This window comes from Acromyrmex echinatior, chromosome 3 (assembly GCF_024713525.1).
Source record: "Acromyrmex echinatior isolate Ae372 chromosome 3, ASM2471352v2, whole genome shotgun sequence".
Taxonomy (NCBI): Eukaryota; Metazoa; Arthropoda; class Insecta; order Hymenoptera; family Formicidae; genus Acromyrmex; species Acromyrmex echinatior.
In genome coordinates this window covers 15,656,298-15,661,795 of record NC_141854.1, presented here as the reverse complement: position 1 = coordinate 15,661,795, position 5,498 = coordinate 15,656,298, and the positions used below count along the sequence as shown (strand labels likewise).

General features: G+C 37.0%; 1 protein-coding gene across 10 annotated transcripts in view; it reads left to right on the top strand.

Moving 5' to 3' along the window:
* The window catches only part of LOC105149425 (uncharacterized), a 375,771-nt gene that overhangs the window by 90,855 nt on the left and 279,418 nt on the right, over positions 1–5,498 (top strand). The gene's annotated exons all lie outside the window — the stretch shown is intronic.

Sequence of the window (5,498 nt, the reverse complement as noted above, 5' to 3'; positions counted from 1 at the left end):
TTCTTAAGGCTGAAATGTTGCTCTATCGCATAATATATAATTGTTCAAATTTTTAAAAATATTTTTTAAAGAACATATAAATGTGATACATTGAAGTAGTGGTACGAACTTTTTTTCAGCCCAATACCATATTCTCTTTAACTGGTGGAGAGCACTGCAGGTTGAGATTAAAAGCTGTTTGTCACGTTCCGGCACTTATATTGACAAATGCGAACGATAAACGACGGCGAGTGCATCTGTCTTACTTGCAACGAATGATATCTCATACGAGTTCCCGCGAAGCGGCGAGAATCGTACGAGATCCCGTGTTTAATTTACGAATAGAACGGAGAATAAGTTTTGTACGGCGACTTAATGGTTGGCAAGCTCTACCCAGTGCCAATGTAGCCAGTAACATCGACAAAGTCAGCGGCTACCGACGTCGCACACGCTTCTCGAGAGGGCCTTGTTGGGCAAACGGTGCCGCTACGGAGCATTAAGTGACATTTATGAGAAAATATCGGCCCGGACTGTAATTACATTGCTTCGTTGTAACATACGCCACGGCATCCTTGATAGTGTTCGCGGCTGTTTCGCCATAACTTTAGAACATCTTTCCAGCACGTTCGGGTTAAGTTTGTAGAAGCGGGTGTAAAATAAAATGAGCAGACAACGAACAACGGAAATTTAGAGAAATTTCATTTTTGACTTTGACTATATATGATTAAATTTCGGTAATATAGCTGTTGTGACTCGATTGAAGTCTAATGTATTGCTGAAAATAATGATATCCTTACACACGAATTTTTTTGCGATGTTCTATTTTAATTAAAGGGTCCACATCATTCACACATGTCTAATCATATCAATTTCTTTTTGTTACAGGTGAGTTGACATCTGATTTATTTGGCCTATCCTAATGTAAGTAAAAGTTGCATTTAAAAATGAGATAAAATAAGGTCGTTAAATGAAAAAGTAGATATTTTAATATAAATAACAGTATATTTTTAATACAATTAATGCAGAATGCAACCTGACTAGGTTTTTATCGGTTGCCAATATCAATTTAAATAAAACATAAAGTTTTTAATAAAGCACAATTATTAATTAATATGTATAGTATAACACAGTATAATTATTATGTTGGTAAATCACGTAATATGATATCAAAGATTATCATTTTTAATATTAGAATTGTTAAATTAAATGATACAGCATATAAATAGCATTTGTCAATAACATAAAACGATAAAATACCAAATTAGTATCCAATCCATAATTAATTTGTTATTTTTCGTGTGCGAATGAATTAAATCCGGAATTATAAAATATAAAGATAGTACTTATGTGTTGTTATGTCACAAGATAAAATACATTTTCGCTTATATGGTTCAGTCTTAGAATTGAAAATCAATTATATTGTATGAATTTTAGTATCTCTTTTCTAGTCAACGATCTAATTTACTTTATTCATTTTGAAATTTGTATCTTTTATATTTGTATGTTTTATATTTTTGCGAACGTTATCGTTTATTTCGAATTGTTATGACATAAGAATTTCAAATGAATGTTCTTCGCTTTGAGCAAAGATGGCAATATTATTCTCAAAAATTGCGAAAATGATAATAATTGCTGGTTCGATTCCACATTCAGTGTCAGTCCAGTTGTCCTTCACATTTGATGTGTTTGACGGGCGCGTAGCAGTATGGCGTAGGAAGCTATTATGGATCCACGCCTACGATCAATATGTCATAATGCGCTTGGTTATTAGCGTGTCATTAACAGCCTTTTAACTAATTCAATGATTGACCGCGATACTACCACGTTAATTTTAATATGCATGCAAATGAAATATCCTTCAATATTCATATAAATATCTCTGAGTTAATCATGTAGACAATCTTTTAGAATATATATATAAAGTATCTCAGAATTGTGCATAAGAGAAATTATAGCGTCCTAATTATACATCAGGAAATGATACACTGTAGAAAACGATTTTTTAAATTATGTTAATTGATAATGATACAATTTTTTTGAATGCTGATATAAAAGCGAAGAGATATTATCGTATAAGATTTCTAAATATATAGAAAAATTATCTTTATGAAATCCATTTTATGTTTGAGATGGTTCGAAATAAATGAACCCTCAGAATTGGAAGCATATAACTCGTTTCGGGAGATTATTACTTTTAACAGTATGGCGACTCATGAACTAGAACGCACGTTATGGCACGAGGCACGTTATCGTTTTGTCCGCTTGATCCTTCGATCGTGCCAGATTTAATGGTTTTCCGTTAATCCTCGCAACCCTTTCGAAAGTAGAAGATGATGAGGGGTGGTAAGGATTGGATGCGGAAGGGTGGCTGGACGTGAGGTGGATGAGAGTAGTAGAACGCGGTAGAGACAGAAACGAGAGGACGCGAGACGAGAAGAAGGAAAAATGTCGAAGAAGAAAAAGAAGAGACGAAGGAGGAGGAGATGGAGGTGGAGGTGGAGGAGGAACGTTGAAAGAAAGAAAAGGAGTTAGGGTTAGGGTCAGGTTAGGGGTTGGAGGAGCAATAAGGAATTATTGCGGTACGATCGACAAACGGCGACTACGTGGCCGCACTACAGAAGATTCTCTCCGGCCGAGCGACTTTCCTTCCACCGTCGCCTCTCTTTTCCACCTCTTCTCTCTTTTCCCTAGCTTCCTTGGACTTCCGCTCTAGCGTCATGCCGTTCTATCTGTATCCATGCCTTGCTCACGAAACCTTCTAGACTCGTCAATATGTAATGTTCGAAAACCCGCGTGCTACCCGCCACCCTCGTCCGGCCGTTCTACGTGGAATAGAAGATTCTGTCCGACCTTGTATATTTCAGTGGACGCGTCGAGCAAACCGCGGTGGGACAGGTCGACCCTGTAAATACACGGTACTCCACGATTCTTGATACGAGAACCGATATGATTATGGGCAAATATTTTGGATGCTTCAGTACTGTGGACATGCAAGCAGAATTTTTTATGATTATCGTGTTTCTTTCGGAAATGTTAGTATTTGAGTATTACACAAAAATGTCAAACGCATTTGATGCTAGATACTTCAAAAATTTGCTTTGTAATGTGAAATCTAAAATGATTTGATTTTTAATAGTTTAATTTTTATGAAATTGCGTATATTATTTATGAAATAATTTTAGATGTTAAGTTTTTTTCACACAGCCGTCAATTTAATTTTTAATATATCAAATATTTATATCAGATTACAAGTAGAGAGGCGAATGCAATAAGGATCGAAGGTATTTATTGGGCTAACATGCAACGTGTTCGACGCTAAAAATATCGAGCGATACGCCCTCGACAAAGTTTTATCGATGCATCTGTTTTGTTTGTCGAGGGAAATCCAGTTTGTCGTCGTCGTCGTCGTCGTCGTCGTCGTCGTCGTCGTCGTCGTGCAAAACCAATTTCGTCTCTGCCTTCGGGGCCTCCATATCGGGGCGTACATTAAGCGGCGGCGTGCAGGCGAGCTCGATTTATCAACGCTTCGTAAAGCCTCCTTCCTCAACGAGCCGCATTTCCGCTCTTGATAAGAATACGAATAAATGCGGCTATGTTGGTGCATGTTAAATCGTCCTCGATTACGAGCATTGAAGACTTAACGGAAACTTCATTAACGTTTTGTTGATCTATGATTACAATTTGAAATTATTGCGATTATTGCCGATACTATCTCGAATGTTTCTTGGGTCATTTTCTCGGATATACGGTCGTTATGAAGGCCGGAGTATTGTTGTAGGCGGACATCATGTGCGCGTTGCATGATTGCAGCGGTTCTCCGGCGGTAAATCGAAAAATTATGCGTATACATCGATGCTGCCTTTGGCATCGGTGATACGTCGATGGAAAATAATATGACGTGCGTGCATGCTCACGTTTGTGCAGCTGCGAACATGAATTTCCTGCTTGACTCGGGAAAGTATTTTGCTTGCTCGCCAGTCATCTCCGTGCATTTCTATAATCATGCGCGATTTCTTCCTTTCCGTCTTCCACTTTACGTTGAATAGCGGAGGCCTAGAGGATGTGAGCACCAAGCTTTACGCATAGTTCATTACCTACGAATGCGAGCTGCACGTCGACCGTGTAATAGTATGCGTCGTTTCCAAGCGGATGTCAAATTCTAGTGCGTGAATGCAAATCGCGCGCCAGAAGGTAACGCAACTTACTCTTTCTAGGTTGATTTAGCAATTATTATCTTAAAGCCCGATTCACACGGTACGAACGACTATATACAGCTTGCTAAAACAGTAGCTAATCCTTGAATTAGATGGTCAGATACTCGACTTTTACAGTACTGACTTTTGTTATTTACATGATCAGTAACTTGGACAATCTATTTATTATACGAAGCCAGCATCTTCAATTACTGACACTGTGTGTTTGCGTAAATTAGATGTAATTTTTATGAATATTTTCACTTTTACTGTCTTACCTAATATCTCTTTGACCTGGAACCGAAAAACAGATAATAAAAATGGAAACTAAGGTAGAGTGACAACATTTAAGAATATTGTATAATAATTGAATTTTAAAATTTGATCATACATTATAATGTATTCGGAAGTGATGGAACTGACAGGTGTTATCTTTACTATTCTAACGACATGACGATGGATGATGGCTCCTCTACGGTCATAGCTGTAGCCAATGTGAAGGATTATTCATACCGATGCGCGCATATATACATATGTATGAAGTGGGAAGCTTCTATCGACATTAAAATTTGCCGTAGTCGAGCCCTATTGCAGAGCAACAATATACGAAATGATTTGGCCAGCAAAGGGAATGAATTGTGAATCTACGTTTAAGTGAGGCAAGGGCGTGATATAACACACGATGCATGGAAACTCAATGACATACGTGTGCGTGAACAGTTTCACAAAATTCAGAATGATTGACAGGGTGACGATTAAATGTCGATGAACGTTTACAATGTTGTTTTGTAACACATTAAGTGCGGTAAAAATTAAAATTGTCAAACTTGGCATATGTTCTTTTCATAAACTCAACAAAAGCAACGCTCGTTATTTATCATCGTAATAGAATTGATGTTATAACAAATGAATTATAATTTATCAACTATAGATAAAAAATGTTTATTGCTCTGCAGAAACGCACATCATAAATATTTATTATTTTATGAATAGTTTTGTCGGACAAATTTCTTTTTGTATTTTACGTAATGTAAATTTTATGAAATAGAGAGTTATCTGTTATTACAAAAATATGCCAATTCAATATCGACATATGCATAGTTGAAAAATTCTGTCAAAAATTTGTTCAACTGTAGAATCGCGTTGTAATATTTATCTCGTTTCTATTTTGTCAAGTTTTACGAAAGTGGTAACGTTTACACGCGGACAGAAAGAAAGTGCGTGTTTGTGATGCGCATATGTATGACCAGGTAGTGCCAGACGAGCGAAGTTTAGGGCAGTTACGTTGCGAAGGGATGATAATGTAGCCTGGTGAGGCTCGTATAG